At 38.2% G+C, this 17,999-nt stretch overlaps 1 non-coding gene across 1 annotated transcript; it reads right to left on the bottom strand.

Annotated features, from left to right (window-relative positions):
• Positions 1-3,967: 3,967 nt before the first annotated feature.
• On the bottom strand, positions 3,968-4,074 carry LOC112090830. Its single transcript, XR_002901831.1, has one exon. It is a non-coding gene; the product is annotated as a small nucleolar RNA R71 (small nucleolar RNA).
• Between the last annotated feature and the right edge of the window lie 13,925 nt (positions 4,075-17,999).

Genomic DNA, 17,999 nt, shown 5'->3' with positions numbered 1-17,999 from the left:
TTGTATTAACACCATCAGAAAATAGCGCATATGAATCGAGAGATTATTCGGCATCGAACTTTTAGTGGAGTCATGCGATGTCGGAATTAAATATGTCGATAATTTATCGGGATAAGTTAGTCGAGTATTGTAATTCCATAGCTTTGTTCATGTGGGTCCATTCGGTCTCAAGGCTAGCTCTAATAAGTGGGAAAATAGAAACTGATATTTTGTTGTATAATTATGTTTAAAAATTCATTGTGTTATTTTTCATTTATTTGATAATTGAAAAATAAAAGGAATGAATTTGAATTTTGAAATGAATAGTGATTAATTTAAAATTCAAAATAAAATTTAAACATGATTTTATTTGGCAACTAAAGGAGAGAGAAAGTTGATTTTATTTTGGAAAATTCGGAAATCCCTTGCTATATGGGGAATTCTAATTTTGCTCCAAAAGAAAGAAGGAAAATTCGGAAATCCCTAGCCATGTGGGAATTTCGGATTTTGATCCAAGAGAGAAGGGGAAATTCGAAAATCCCATCTAGGAATTTCCTCCTATAAAAGGATTTTATTGAAAACCCTAGCTATGAGTTTTTAAGAGAAGAAAAAATCTCACCCTTTTCTCTCCTAAGGGTGGCCGAAATTTTGAGACAAAATAGAAGGAAAAATTGTTTCCTTAAGTGTTTTTTTGAAAAGAGCCTCTCATCCCAAAACACTTAGAGTCATAGTCTTGAATCAACGAGTGGCTTTTGGTGTGATCGTATCGATAGATCAACGATCTTGTTTCACGGCAATTCTCCATCTCGGAAGGTGAGATAGTGAGACAAGATCATTGCGGTCATATTTGATTCAATCGTCACAAAGGTATGATTGTCATTTTATTCCTTTGTCTATAAACATATATCATGCATGTATCTCTCGTTGTGGTTTACATTTAATTTGGAATTAAATAGATATGTTAAATTTTTGAAATTCCGCCTACAAGTTTGTTGTTGTTCAAATGATTTTTCATTAAAAATCACAACTAGATCCTACAGGTAAACCCTAACACAACTTATTTATTAATCATGTTGGTCATGTCAACCCGATTATGACTCAAACTCATTTATAATAAACCTAAACCCGTTAATTTCGTACGAATTTTAAATTGTACTGCCGTGTCGATACCCAAATTACCAGCTCTATTCCTTATAATCATCTTTTGAGTTTGCACTATGCATAACATTTATTATTTTCGAGACTTTTGGAAAACAAACATTAAAATTTTGTACTTATTTTACATTGGACATTTCAAAGAAAACCAAGTCAGATGGTTGTGGAGAGAACAAGAGAAGTACAAGAAGAACAAGCAACCAAAGAGAGAGAGAGATAACATTATCTGTTTTTCTTCTTTTTTTTTCTTTTTTTTTTTGAGAGAGAGAGAGAGGGAGCATTATTTTGAGGTTTGTAAATATTAGTTAAATAGTGGGGCAAAGAATTCCTAGCCATCCAAAGAGCAATTTTGGATTATTTGTAATTCCAGGTTCGAGAGAAGCTCGTGCTTGCCACGTTCACCTATATCACATGGTGCTACGTGTTATGTTCCCTTGACACTAAGCTTCTAGATTCTGGATAACTACATAAAATACATAAAATTCTAGTTTTTCTTTATCTGATTTGGAACATATATGCTTTATCATAAAAGGACCAGATGTGTGATTGTTTTTTGGGTAATTCTATTTTCACCCTTAATATTCATGATTACGTACCCCCCACCTGTGAGAGTAGTCTCTAATTTGATCCTGGCGAAAAACAGTGGGAAGAATGCAATAACTCGATGAAATAGAGTTATTTAACATACTTTTAGACTTAGTAGTTATTTATTTTCTCAAGGTAAAATGTCTTAGTGTTAGTATTTTGTATAACATTTGTTAGTTTTTATTTAGTTGATAGAAGGTTGATATTTGTGGAACAATCTCTTTATAACATGGATTTAGTCATCATGTTCAATACAGGTGTGTTGACTTTGGGTAATTAGTGCAGGAAAATAACAGGACAGTGTTGGTAAAAGCAATTTGAAAGAAAAGCACGGTAAAGGAAGTGAAGGCAGGAACGAACCCGTTGTTGCAATAAAGTTATAGCAACGCAGATGCAACCAAAAGGTGCAAGCTGGTGCAGTTTGTTTTCATGTACAGCTGGCAGTGGTCCAAATTGCCGACTCTGACATGAGGAGACACCTGTAAGTGCACTAAAGCGGGGACCATCAGTTTTGGCTCTGAGGCGGACACATGTCATTAGGGTACCTCATCCTGCCCTAGTATAAAAGAACAAAAGAAGAGTACTGGAGAAGGCAGCCAAAGACAGAGAGGGAGGCGCACAGAATTCTTGGTACAAGCTGAGAAGAGAGAAAAGAAGAGAGTACAGGAGAAATGGTGGGCGCTGGTTTCTGGAGCTAGAAGGGGATAGTACAGCACGGATACACACCTGTTTTGGCTTCAGATTTTAGCTTAGCCATTTTCTTCTTCTTTATGTATTTACTCTCTGTGAACGAATGAAGCTGTTTATTGTTATTATTTCTGATTTTGTTGAACTAAACATGAGCTAAATTCTTTAGCTTGGATTATTGATGGAACCAAAGTTGCAATGAAGATTTATTTGTTATTCTAATTGCTTACGTAATCTTCATCCTGTTTATTCAAGTATAATATTGTCTAATTTTTATTAAGTGACAGGCCATCATTTAGTGGAAAATATAAACTTAACTAATTCTGGAAAGGTTAGTTTAGTTAGATCTAGCTTGGATAATATAAGGGAATAGTATAAGAATATATTATTGTCTTGTACAACCTATTAAAATTAGTGCTTAACTTCAGGTTTGGTAAACTAAAGTGCATAGGAATATGTTGGTTTTGGTTTAAGGAACTATAAGCATAGATCTGTCGGAAGATGATTATGCAGAATTTTAGGTTGACTGGATGAACTTTGCTATAACAATCCTATAGCAAAACGTGGTCAGAGTTGCAACCGAGAGGAAATCAGTAATCCTAGCCCTTACCCATCATTGATTCACAGCTTAGAGCTTAGATCTTGTTGAGTTTTACCACTTGTTTGCATTTCAATCACATCCGTTTATTTTACTCGTTTATTTTACTTAATTGATATCAATTTGGCATTCGAATCATTCTCGATCACTTTAGCACAACTGGTCTTTGTAATCAATTCCTTATTAACTCAGTCCCTGTGGAGACGATACTTTTACTCATTACTGTATTACTTGTGCGATTGCGTGCACTTGCGTAGAGCTATTTTCATACATAGGATTTTATCGTAACAAGTTTTTGGCGCCGTTGCCGGGGACTGTGATTAATAGAAATTATTATAGAAATTAGTTTTTATTCATTTAAATCCAATATTGCTTCTGTTAGTCTCAGTTGCTCCTGTTGTTCTAAAGCAGGTGTAATCTTCTTGCATGAATAGACCAAGGGATACATATTTGATTCCCTTGGACCCGAAGATTGAAAGAACTTTTAGAGCAAGAAGAAGGGAACAACAGGGATTTGCTGGAATAGAAGAAATGGCTGACGGAGCAGGTGGGAATAATCAAGGTAACCTAGTTGTAGCAATAGCAGAGGATAGGGACAGGGCAATCAGAGATTATGCCATCCCCATGCTCGACGGGCTGCATCCAGGCATTGTTAGGCCAGAAATCCAGGCAACTAAATTCGAGCTGAAGCTGGTTATGTTTCAAATGCTCCAAACCGTGGGGCAGTTCAACGGGATGCTAACCGAAGACCCATATATGCATCTTCGGCTTTTTATTGAAGTATGTGAATCTTTTAAGACCCCAGGTGTGACAGACGAGGCTCTTCGCCTCAAGTTATTTCCTTACTCTCTGAGGGACAGAGCTAGAGCATGGCTGAATTCTTTGCCAACAGATTCGGTAGCTACATGGACTGATTTGGCTGAGAAATTTCTAGTGAAATATTTCCCTCCAAACAAAAATGCCAAACTCAGGAATGATATCACATCATTTCAGCAGTTGGAGGGGGAAGCTCTATGTGAATCATGGGAACGCTTTAAGGAATTACTAAGGAAGTGTCCATACCACGGACTCCCTTATTGGATTCAAATGGAAACCTTCTATAATGGACTCAACGCTTCCACTAGAGCCATGGTGGATGCATCAGCGAATGGTGCCTTACTTGTGAAGTCATACAATGAGGCTTACGAAATTTTGGAGAGGATGTCCAACAATAACTATCAGTGGCCCACTGAGAGAGTTTCTACAAGAAGACGTGTGGCTGGAATTCATGAAGTAGACGCTGTGACTGCATTGACAGCTCAAGTCTCTTCACTGTCTAATATTCTGACGTCTATGAACGTGGCTGCAGGAGCTAACGCAGCAACTCCAGTTGCATTAGCTTATGTCTATTATGGAGAAGGACATTCATTCAAAAATTGCCCATCCAACCCCGAGTCGGTTTGTTATGTGAACAACTTCAATAGGAATAATAACCCATATTCCAACACATATAACCAAGGGTGGAAGCAACATTCGAATTTTTCTTGGTCAAATCAGGGAGCTAATTCTATACTAGGGCCGAGTAAACCAGCATATCCACCAGGTTTCCATCAGTAGTAACACCAAAGACAGCCACCTCAAGAACAATCAACCCCCATGGAGGCACTGCTTAAAGAGTACATGGCGAGGAACGATTCCATCATTCAAAATCAAGCAGCCCTCCTCCAAAGTCAATCATCATCATTGAGGACCTTAGAGAATCAAGTGGGGCAGCTGGCTAATGTTCTAAATAATAGACCCCAAGGATCGCTTCCTAGCGATACGAAAAACCCAAGAAGAGATGGCAAGGAGCATTACAAAGCTATCACACCTCGGAATGGCAGGGAAATCGAGCAACCAACTCGACAGTTTGCAGCAACATCAGAGCACTCTTCGATCCAAAGCCAGAAAGTCCAGCAACCAGAAGCTATATCAGAACAGGATGCTGTCGACCAAAATGCTACAACAAAGCTGAAGCAAAATGGACCAGAGAGACCTCCACCCCCATTTCCGCAAAGATTTCAAAATCAAAAGCAAGATAAGCAGTTCAGGAGATTCCTTGACGTGTTGAAGCAACTCCACATCAACATTCCACTTGTGGAGGCATTGGAACAAATGCCGAGTTACGTTAAGTTTATGAAGGATATTCTCTCGAAGAAATGAAGGCTGGGTGAATTTGAGACGGTGACATTAACTGAAGAATGCAGTGCGATCTTGAAGAATAGGTTGCCACCCAAGTTGAAAGATCCTGGTAGTTTCACCATACCGTGCTCCATCAGAAAGTAATACATTGGAAAGGCATTATGCGACTTGGGGGCAAGCATTAATCTGATGCCTATGTCTATCTTCAGAAAGCTGGGAATTGGTGAAGCAAGACCCACCACTATTACGCTGCAATTAGCTGACAGGTCCTACGCTCACCCAAAGGGCAAAATTGAAGATGTCCTAGTAAGGGTGGACAAATTTATATTTCCAGCATATTTCATAGTGTTGGACTATGAAGTAGATAAGGAGGTGCCGATTATCTTGGGAAGACCCTTTTTAGCTACAGGCAGGACATTGATTGATATGCAAAAGGGAGAATTGACCATGAGAGTCCACGATCAGCAGGTCACTTTCAACGTGTTCAAGGCGATGTGTTTTGCTGACGAGGTGGAGGAATGTTCAGCAATTAATGTTCTGGATTCACTAGTGGCAGCAGAGTTTGAAAAGACATGCTCTGAAAAGTTGATGAAAGAGGAGGACCTGACTGATTCTGAGGTTGATGAGGACAACAATGATAGACAAGTATCATGGATGGAGGGTAGGCATGCATCAGCCAGATCTAGGCGGCACTTCGAGTCAGTGGAATTATCAGCGAGGCCCTTAAAGCAATATAAACCCTCGGTGGAAGAACCACCTGTTTTGGAACTAAGGCCTTTGTCGGTACATTTGAGGTACGCTTACTTGGGTGATTCAAACACTCTTCCCGTAATTATTGCTTCTGGACTAAATGGCATACATGAAATGCAACTACTGGAGGTACTTAAGAAGTTCAAACGTGCGATTGGGTGGACTATCGCAGATATAAAAGGAATCAGCCCATCAATCTGCATGCATAAAATTTTGCTGCAGGATTGCTGCAGCAATTCAGTAGAGCAACAGAGAAGGTTGAATCCAATCATGAAAGAGGTGGTGAAGAAAGAGGTGATTAAATGGCTTGATGCAGGGATAATTTACCCTATTTCAGATAGCTCTTGGGTCAGCCCTGTTCAGTGCGTACCCAAGAAAGGTGGAGTCACGGTGGTTCCAAATGACAACAATGAGTTGATACCTACAAGAACAGTAACTGGTTTGAGAGTATGTATGGACTACAGGAAGCTAAACAAGGTGACCAGAAAGGACCATTTTCCTTTGCCATTCATCGACCAGATGCTTGATAGGTTGGCTGGGAAGGAATACTACTGTTTCTTAGATGGATACTCAGGCTACAATCAGATTGCTATAGCACCAGAGGATTAGGAGAGGACCACTTTCACCTGTCCGTATGGGACGTTCGCTTTTAGAAGGATGCCTTTCGGACTTTGTAATGCTCCAGCGACCTTTCAGAGATGCATGATGTCTATCTTCACTGATATGGTGGAGAAATCGCTGGAGGTTTTTATGGACAATTTCTCGGTGTTCGGAGACTCCTTTGGGGATTGCCTAACAAATTTGGAAAGAGTCTTAATGAGGTGTGAGGAAACCAATTTGGTTCTCAATTGGAAAAAATGCCACTTCATGGTATAAGAGGGCATTGTATTGGGTCATAAGGTTTCCAACAAAGGCATCGAGGTGGACAAAGCAAAGATTGAAGTCATAGACAAACTACCACCGCCAACATCAGTGAAGGTAATTAGGAGTTTTCTTAGCCACACAGGTTTTTATCGGCGGTTCATAAAAGGGTTTTCAAGGATATCTAAGCCATTATACAATTTGCTAGAGCAAAGTCAACCGTTTGAGTTCAATGGCGAATGTCAGCAGGCGTTCTTGGAATTGAAGAGGCGGTTAGTGTCTGCTCTTATTGTCATCTTACCTGATTGGTCTTTGCCATTTGAACTTATGTGCGATGCTAGTGACTACGTAGTCAGAGCAGTGTTAGGGCAACGACATGAGAAGGTATTCCACTCAATTTATTATGCGAGCAAGACAATGACTGAGGCCCAGCTGAATTACACTACCACAGAGAAAGAGTTGTTAGCTGTGGTATTTTCCTTCGACAAGTTCAGAGCATATCTTGTGGGCACCAAGGTGATTGTATACACTGACCACTCCGCAATTAAGTATCTGATTGCCAAGAAGGATGCCAAACCGAGGCTGATCCGATGGATACTATTGTTGCAAGAATTTGATCTGGAAATAATGGACAGAAAAGGGTCTGAAAATCAGGTTACAGACCATCTTTCTAGACTTGAGGAGGGAAGTAGGAATGAAACAAGGGAGCCCATTCGAGAGACCTTCCTAGATAAGCGACTTCTTACCGTGCAACAAGTCACAGCCCCTTAGTATGTAAACTTTGTGAATTATATAGTAAGTGGGCTGTTCCCACCTGAAATGAACAGTGAAAAGAAGAAAAAGTTCCTGCATAATGCTAAGTTCTATTGTTGGGATGAGCCATTCCTTTACAAGCAATGTGCGGATCAGGTTATTCGATGGTGTATCCCTGAGGAAGAAGTTCAAAGCATCCTCCAATATTGCCATTCATCACCATACGGAGGGCATTTCAAAGGAACAAGAACAACTGCAAAGGTCCTCTAATCTGGATTCTATTGGCCATCAATCTTCAAATATGCGCACGAGCTTGTGAAGATATGCGATAGGTGCCAACGTGTCGGCAACATCTCCCGCCGACACGAAATGCCGCTAAGCAACATTCTGGAGGTGGAGTTATTTGACGTATGGGGCATTGACTTCATGGGGCCGTTTCTTCCATCTTTTGAAAACCAATACATCTTGGTAGCAGTAGACTACGTCTCAAAATGGGTGGAAGCGGTAGCACTTCAATCAAATGACTCCAAGGTAGTGGTAAAATTCCTTCACAAGAACATCTTTACATGTTTTGGAACACCGAGGGCCATCATCAGCGACAAAGGTACCCACTTTGGCAGCAAGTAGTTTGAGAACCTCTTGAGCAGATATGGAGTAAAGCATAAGATTGCTACAGCATACCACCCACAAACCAGTGGGCAAGTAGAAATCTCAAACAGGGAGATAAAGAGGATCTTGGAGAAGGTGATCAACCTGAATCGGAAAGATTGGTCGCTGAGGTTGGAAGATGCTCTATGGGTGTACAGGACAGCATTCAAAACACCACTGGGAATGTCCCCATTCCGATTAGTCTTTGGAAAGGCATGTCACCTACGAGTGAAATTGGAACACAAGGCGTACTAGGTAGTGAAACAGTTGAACATGGACCTCTAACTAGCAGGAGAGAAGCGTTTACTGCAGCTGAATGAACTGGAGGAATTTCGGCTGCAAGCATATGAGAGTGCCAAGTTGTATAAGGAGAAAACTAAGAAATGGCACGACAGAAAAATTATCCCACGGCAGTTTGAGGTTGGGCAGCAAGTCTTACTCTTCAACTCAAGGTTGAAGCTATTTCCAGGGAAATTGAAGTCTAGATGGTCAGGTCCCTTTGTGGTAAATCAAATCTACCCACATGGAGCAGTGGAGATTGTGGCAGCAAACTCTGGGATAGCCTTTAAAGTGAACGGCCAGCGACTCAAACACTACTGGGGTGATGAGATTAATCGCCAGAAAATCTCCATTTCACTTCAAGATGCATAAGTGTGCAGCAGAGTCATGCTGAAGACTCTAAAACAAGCGCTTAAGAGAGGCAACCCTACATTTTCAATTTTTTTTTACATGTCTTTTGGTTTATAATTTTTGTTGTTTATCCTCTGTTTATTTTGTGTAGATTGTGAATTTGATCTAGGGTAGTGTTGTGCAGAGGTTACTTTAGCAGGAGAAAGGAAAACTGAGCTCAGAGGAAAAAGGGCTGAGTTCCAAAATACTGCTGCAGTAAAATTATTTCCTTGAGGAGAATTGCTATAGCAAAGTAAAAATGCTGGGGGCTGCATTTCCATAGTTTTGCTGCAGCAAAATTTTTCGCCAAAAAAAATTGCTGTAGCAATTCTTAAAAAAAAAAAACGGGAGATTAAAGGGGCCATATGCCCTATTAATATCAGATCACTTTCCCTTTCCTTTTTGACAAAAAGAAACCCTAGCAGCTCCCACCTTCCAGCCCCACCTCGTGCTGCCTTGGCTTTAATTTCTCCCACACCATCGACCCCACAGACCGACCTTATCCGAGCCTCACAGTCGCTCAAATCTGAGGGCCCCAGCTGTTCAGAGTAGCCAAGTGAACTTTGGGCTCCAATCTTACATCTAAAGTTTGGGGGCGTGCTTCATTCCGCTCGAGCAGCACCTCTATTTGCTGATTTAACAATGGTGCGCACAAAAAGGCCTACCAATAAGACAGCATGTCGGTTGCCAAAGAACCCGCAACTCAGTTATAGGACATTTCTCTCAACAGCAGCTGAAACCAGGTATGAGAAGTGTATTTTCAAGCGCTCTTTTAGCCCTAAAAAGGGTTTCTTGTTGACGGACTCCCCCACTATGGGGTATGACGAGTCAATATCCTCAGTGATTAGTGCCCTTAATTGGAAAAAATTCTACTCTCACCTGCCGGCCGCCGTTGTTCCTCTCGTCAGAGAGTTTTATGCCCATTTCACCAAAGAGGGGCAGCAGCGGGTGTATGCGTGCGGCGTTCTGGTCCCAGTTGAACCGGACGCCATGAACAACTTTTATGGGTTAGGGGATCCGTCGATTTGTACTCTGAGTTTGTAGCGACTACTGATGTAACGCAGCTGGACGCAATGCTGGATTACCTCTGTGTCTAAGGCACCACCTGGAGCATATCAAAGCAGGGTGCCATGACAGTTCCAAGAAGCAGCCTCGGACCGCAAGGCAAGATCTGGTACCATTTCCTGAAAACCCGCTTGCTGCCATCAATGACTATGCACATTGTGTCAAAAGACCGGATGTTGCTACTGGATTCCATCATCCAAGGCCGCCCGATAAATGTGGGGAAAATAATCCACAAGGAGCTTTACGCATGTGCGCGTAAGTCGGGCGGCAGTTTGTGGTTTCCAGCCCTCATTTCGGGTTTGTGTCTAAGCAGTGGAGTGCCGGTGTTTCCCACTGAGGAGAGATTGTCATCACGAGGCGCTATAACCACTCAGACTATAGCCCAGATGACACAAGCCCGACCGGATGATGCACGTCCAGTTGAGCAGGCTGCCATCGATGATGAGGAGCAAGACTCTGCGCCGCAGGCCACCACTAGTGGACAGGCTGCCGAGTCCAGTAGTAGGGGTCAAGCCCCTGAGGGAATGGTTCACTCCCTCCGCATGTTGGAACAGCGTATCACTCTTCAGGAAATTCAACAGTTTCAAATGTTGGAAATGTTGCAGCAAATGCATAAGCAGCAGTAGAAATACTGGGCCTATGCAAGGCAGCGGGACATCGCCTTGAAGAAGTCACTTCAAAAGAACTTCACCAAGCCAGTATTCCCGTTGCCTGAGTTTCCTGAAGAAGTGTTAGAGTAAATTGCAACCGAGGAAAACGATGAGGACGATCCAGAGGATTGAAGGAGGAATGCAAGGGTAGGCGACTTACTTACCCTCCCCAGGGAGTATCAACCTTCTTTTGTAATTTTACTATGTTTAGTTTTACATTTTTTTTCTGTTCTGTTTGTTTAGGTTGTTCTGTGATTATTCCCCTCAGTAGTGAGGACACTGCTTCCTCTAAGTTTGGGGGTGTGTAGTTGACGGGTTTTGTGTTATCTATGTGCTGGTTTTTGTTCAGTATGAGTTAGTATGTTAGTTTGTTGTTTGGTTCCAGGTGTTTCAGTCTTGTTAAAAAAAAAGAAAAAAAAAACAACAATGTTTCATTTCTGTGTTTTGTTAAGTGTGAATAAATGCTTTGGTTTTACTGCAGCTATGTTGGTTTTAGGACATTCTATGAAAAGTGCAATGTGTTGAAAGTCTCAGCTTGTGTAATAAATTGGTATGAGTTAAAACTTGGTGATATCTGTGGTTCGGTTGTTCCATGAATGTGATTATTTGAAACTTAGCACATTAGACTATAGCATAGTCGTCTGTTGGAAAGCCTAGGAAATTTTGAGTCATTGGGAGAGCTTAGGATCATAGAACTGATTGTACGAAACCCTTGAACTGAAACTTTAGGGAGCCAAACGTTTTAGGGTGAATTGATATTGAAAAGGGACGATGCTTAGGGGTGTAATTTAAAAAAAAACACCTCATATGCGTAAAATACTCCTCTATTCTGAGCTGCCTAGTAACCAGGAGTAACATGAGCCCCATGTGTACTTTTACGTCAAACAGCAGTGCGGGATATGAGTTTGCTAAAGCAATTCTGACTTGTGACGTTGCTGAGTAATCGGGGGTCTTCATCACCAATGTTGGCATTCGCGTAAAAAGGTAGCAGTGACATGAGGAATTCGAATAAAAAAAAAAGAAGAGAAGTGAATATTTATGCACCCATCTAATTCCCTTAGAGACAGTTTGCAGAATGAATGGAACCTTAGACGTTTGGTTAACTGATGCTAGAGGAGAGGGGGTCAAGCAATCAGCTTATTACATCATAAACTAGGCTCAATGATCGTGATTCGAGTGATATTGGTGATTCAAGGATGGTTAGCTATGCTCACACACACACACACCTATAGAAGAATTTTATTTGTGGAGTGGGCGGATAGCGGATTGAACCGAGATTGAATGAAATGCTAATTGGAATTCAGCTGGGAATTTGGAGGCATTGTTGGAGAATAGAGAACCAACTTGTCTGGCAGCCAAAGCAATTTCATGTTTTGTGTATTGAGTCATTTTATGTTGTTCCGTTTTGTGTTGTTAGGCATTATTCGAGGGCGGGCAATGACTTAAGTTTGGGGGTGTGATAACTCGATGAAATAGAGTTATTTAGCATCCTTTTAGGCTTAGTAGTTGTTTATTTTCTCAAGGTAAAATGCCTTAGTGTTAGTATTTTGTATAACATTTGTTAGTTTTTGTTTAGTTGATAGAAGGTTGATATTTGTGGAGCAATCTCGTTATAACATGGATTTAGTCCTCATGTTCAATACATGTGTGTTGACTTTGGGTAATTAGTGCAGGAAAATAACAAGGCAGTGTTGGTAAAAGCAATTTGAAAGAAAAACACGGTAAAGGAACTGAAGGCAGGAATGAACCCGTTGCTGCAGCAAAGTTATAGCAACGCAGATGCAACCAAAAGGTGCAAGCTGGTGCAGTTTGTTTTCATGTACAGCTGGCAGTGGTCCAAATTGCCGACTTTGACATAAGGGGACAGCTGTAAGAGCACTAAAGCAGGGACCATCAGTTTTGGCTCTGAGGCGGACACATGTAATTAGGGTACCTCATCCTGCCCTAGTATAAAAGAAAAAAAGAAGAGTACTGGAGAAGGCAGCCAGAGACAGAGAGGGAGGTGCACAGAATTCTTGGTACGAGCTGAGAAGAGAGAAAAGAAAAGAGTACAGGAGAAATGGTGGGTGTTGGTTTCTAGAGCTAGAAGGAGATAGTACAGCATGGATACACACCTGTTTTAACCTCAGATTTTAGCTTAGCCATTTTCTTCCTCTTTCTGTATTTACTCTATGTGAACGAATAGAGCTATTTATTGTTATTATTTCTGATTTTGTTGAACTAAACATGAGCTAAATTCTTTAGCTAGGATTATTGATGGAACCAAAGTTGCAATGAAGATTTATTTGTTATTCTAATTGCTTGCGTCATCTTCATCCTGTTTATTCAAGTATAATATTGTCTAATTTATGTTAAGTAACAGGCCATCATTTAGTGGAAAATATAAACTTAACTAATTCTGGAAATGTTAGTTTAGTTAGATCTAGATTGGATAATATAAGGGAATAGTATAGGAATATATTATTGTCTTGTACAACCTATTAAAATTGGTGCTTAACTTCAGGTTTGGTAAACTAAAGTGCATAGGAATATGTTGGTTTTCGTTTAAGGAACTATAAGCATATATCTGTCGGAAGATGATTATGCAGAATTTTAGGTTGACTGGATGAACTTTGCTACAGCAATCCTATAGCAAAACGTGGTCAGAGTTGCAACTGAGGAGAAATCAGTAATCCTAGCCCTTACCCATCATTGATTCAGAGCTTAGAGCTTAGATCCTGTTGAGTTTTACCACTTGTTTGCATTTCAATCACATCCATTTATTTTACTCATTTATTTTACTTAATCAATATCAATTTGGCATTCGAATCATTCTCGATCACTTTAGCACAACTGGTTTTTGTAATCAATTCCTTATTAACTCAGTCCCTGTAGAGACGATACTTTTACTCATTACTGTATTACTTGTGCGATTGCGTGCACTTGTGTAGAGCTATTTTCATACATAGGATTTTATCGCAACAATAGAGCATCGGGATCGGGGTGTTTTTTACTTGGTCGACAAGTTTTGAGCACAGTAGCGCTAGTTCTTTAGCATCGCGGCGCTAAGAAAATGTTTTTCGTGAGTTCGGGTAGTGGTAGTGGCATTTTGGCGCTGTTCTGGAGCGCCTTGGCATTGGTGGCAGCATGGACTAGGGCCGCGACGCTGGGTCAGTGGTGATGGTACAAAATCAGTAAAACGGAAATTGCAGTTTTGAGCTGATTTTTTCTGTTTCCGGTTTGGGAAACTTGCCGAACGACTTATGCCCGACTTGGAGACTACACAAAAGACTTTGGGGATTATTTAAGGGTTAGAAAACATAGAGAAACATGTTGTAATCATAAATTCTTTAATTGGGATTGTGAGAGAATAATTGTATTGAAGAGAGAACAAGTGAGAGAGTGAGAGGGGATTGAGAGAGGTTTCTTAAAGAGTATTCTTGTATTATTTTTATAATTATTTGTGATTAATCATAGTAGACGAAAGCACTTTATTGCAGGACATAAGATCTCATATTGAGGTCCGAACCTGAGTAAATTATATGTGTCGTTATTATTCTTCTTCTTTTTATGTATTTTTCACATTTATTTTGATTTTAAATTATTTATTTGATTGTTACTTTTCCGCAAACTGTTAATTTGTGTATCTGAATCCGTGGGTCCTCATCACACCACCAAATCATAATGTACTTTTATTATAATTTCTTTATAATAAAATTACGTTAAAACCAATTAAAATTATTTTAAAACCAGTTAAGAATTGTACACCTTCATATATTACCCCATATCAGCTATAAATAGAAATATCGGTTGATTCTAATATTCCACATATGGCTTACAAAATATTTTTTTGTTCAGTGTTGTTATTACTTTTTGGGTTTTTGAGTAATTCCATTTTCGATAAAGTTTGTTTGCTGTTCTTTTTTTCTTTTGGTTTTTGAGGAGAGCTTCTTTGTTGTTTTATGCTCGTGTATCATAACAGTGTTTCTTCTCAGTGTACAAGGTTTTTTTTTCCCTTTTGAGAATGGGAAGAGTTTTCTTTTTTTTTTTTTTTTGGTTAAGATTTTTTAATTATTTTTTTATAGAACAAATTAAAATTAAAATAAAAGTCGGGGAGGGTGTATAATTAAGAAGGTTAAATTCGGTAATATATGAAAAGTATCTATAAAAGGATAAATTTTTTGAATATTTATTAGAAAATATTAATGAATTGAGGGTATTAATAAATTTTGTGGGTGCAAAATATAACCACTCTATTCGTCCAGATGTCTAATGTTTGTTGGAAAAAAACAAAACAGAATTGTATGTGAAATGGGCCGACCCACGCCACCTATCTTGAATTGGGTGTAATTCACATGAGAAAATTGTAAGAGTTTAAATTTTTATCCCTTATATTTGATAAATATCATTTTGTTAATGCAATTATTTGAGTAAAAAAAATTATGAATCAAGAATAAAAAGTAAAAGTTTTGAACATACACTTTCAAATTATCCAATTCACATTTCAACTTGAAATAATTAGGCTTAATGCACACATTTTTTTAGAATTCAATACTTTTACAAAAGTGCATAAAAATATTTTAAGATTTTTGAAAGTGATAAGAAGTAATTTGATACAGAAGTTGATATTTTTATGTAACAAAACCAAAATGTTCAAACTATCAAACTAGGTTTGTAAAGAAAAAAAGAAGAAAAAAAAAAAAACGAAGGACGAATGTTATGGGGTCATCGTCTGTAAACCGATGGATTACTCTTACTCCACCAATGGGATACAGAAAACTGCACTTTCTTCCCCTTTGTACGGTTGACTGGTGGGTGACATCCGGTCTCTCTTTTTTTTTTTTTTTTTTTTTTCTTTTGATAGAAACATCCGGCCTCTTTCTTGGGTTGCGGGGTGGGTGACCTCCGGTCTCTTTTTTTTTTTTTTTTTTTTTTTTCTTTTGATAGAAACATCCGGTCTATTGATACGGTCATATTTTTTACTGTTTGACGGCTAGCCAAAACCATTTTTACATATTTTTCTGCACATAAAGAGGTTTTTAACTCCAAAATTGCCAAAGCTCGAAACTTGTCTCAAAGCTTCTTATGCTCCTTAAAATTGAACGTAGGTATATAATCGAGCCAGTATACCTTTTTTTTTTGGCACATTTTTTCTCTAATTAACTCTATTTTATTAATGTATTTTCATATTTTTGTCGGTGTTCATCAATAGTAATTCGCTTGAGTGCAAAATTGATTATCTTGTTGTGTATCGGTATTGGGTATATTGTGATTTTGTAACATTATGATCAGTTTACTATTTTACTGAACCTTAAAGAGTATGCAAACATGTAGAATTGGGCTTTCTTTGACGAATCACTTCCCTATTGTGTGGGCCGAAGCTATATGTGTAAACAGAAAATAGTATAAAATAGACTAATATGAAAAGCTTATAAAAGTATATAGGTCAATTTTTATTTATAGAAATTAATAGGTCATAACTTGTCAACTTATGATTTATAATCAGATAAGTTATGGAGAAACTTATCAAGTTATGGTTCATAGCTAGACAAGTTATGGACAATTATGGACAATAACTTGTCAAGTTATGATTCATAACCAGACAAATTATGGACGAAAACAGTAATTTGGCATATTTATTAATTTATGTAAATTATTGACCTATTAATTTTAATTCATCTCAAGTCTTGGCATATTTCTCTCTTTCTCCCTTTCTTATATATCATGTACGGAAGGCCCAACTTGTATTATTATTGAGAAAATATTTTAAATTTAACCATTATTTTTTCCAACTCTATTATTTATGATATTACACAAAATTTTGATGTTATTACTGAAAATAACTTACAGGTTATGAAAAGATATTATGCAGGAAATTATTAGTGACATAAGATAAATTTTAAAACTATGACAAAATAAAATAATGTTATTTCTTTGGTGGTCAATTATTAAATTATGCACTACAATTTATTCGGGAGTGTGACTATTCGTGAGTATTTGATTCAGATAATGAATTCTAGGCTTTACTAATGTAAATTTGTGTTCCATAACTCATTTATACTTTGTTCACTCTTCTTCTTTTCTTTTTTTATTTTTTATTTTTTTATTTGAAGGTTACTTGGTTCATTGTCCCTAGCTATCCCCCTAAAAAAGTTTCATGCACCAAAATGAGAATATAAAAATCTCTTAATAAATGTGAAACATACGTAAATTTCATTTGCTTCGATTGATTAGTGATTGATATATAGTTCTTTGAATATTTAATTAATCATATATACGCATATACGTGATATAATATATATATATATATATTTGATATCTTTATAACATACCGTGCAGAATAAAATTTCCTTTTTAACCTACTCCTTGCATGTCCGACCCACATCTCTACCTGAAACCAAAATATCCCACGTCTCATCTCATCCATAAGCCAAAAATAGCCAAGTTGGGGGCCACATTAACTTATTAATGTAGTAGACATATTATAATGTCCAACTAGCTAGAGACATAAGACGGTACAAGAGGAGAATTAAGTCGGCATAATAATTATGATACATATATTAAACAAACAAAAAAAAAACACATATAGAGCCGAAATTACAAAGAAAACAAAACAACCTTGACCTCAAATGCACATGGGATGATAACTTTTTCCTATGCAAAAGCCAAGATATTTTGTTTGGTCATATATGACACATCTATTGTTAGGGAAACACACGTAAAATTGGCACAACAAACTTTAAAAGTCTAACTTAATATACAATGTTAACTTATTAGGTCTTAGATTCTTTCATGTATATAAATTACTTTACATTTTCATTCACTTTCCATATAAGACAATACACATACACTTTTCTCAACAATCTCCCCTTCATGTGTGTGTTCACCGAGTTCTCCCTCAAATTAAAGTTTTTAATAACCGACACATCCAAACATCACTCACCAAACGGGAGCTAACTCAAACATGGAAAAGAGAGCCGAAACAATGTGACTCCATCATCCGCACCATAGCACCAACTGCGGGATCACCAACTCTCCACGGGAGGCAACGTGGTAACTACAACCGAGTGCAATCGCTTAGCCCATATAAACCATCGGCTCTTATACCACTTTATTAAGAAGACACTACATGTGAAACTGACTCAATACACTTCAAGGGACCAACTTGATACAAAAGGTTAACCTATTAGGTCTTGGGTCTTTCCATATATATAAACTATTTTATATTCTCATCTACTTTTCATGTGAGCAACACACAAATGTATTTTTTTCAACATATATAGGTGTGTAATATACATATATATATATATAAGTGTGTGTATTATATATTTATACACTCGTGGGTTAGCGGGGGAAGCGCCTGGATACATGTAATTTAAATGATTGCTTGTCTGTTTCCAATTAATTCTCAATCCAATGTCACATGATTTACCCGTATCTAAAAAAACAAACAAAAAAAA

The sequence above is a fragment of the Morus notabilis genome, unplaced genomic scaffold (genome assembly GCF_000414095.1).
Source record: "Morus notabilis unplaced genomic scaffold, ASM41409v2 Scaffold666, whole genome shotgun sequence".
NCBI lineage: Eukaryota > Viridiplantae > Streptophyta > Magnoliopsida > Rosales > Moraceae > Morus > Morus notabilis.
The sequence above is the reverse complement of the archived record's forward strand: the minus strand, read 5'-3'. Positions and strand labels throughout refer to the sequence as shown.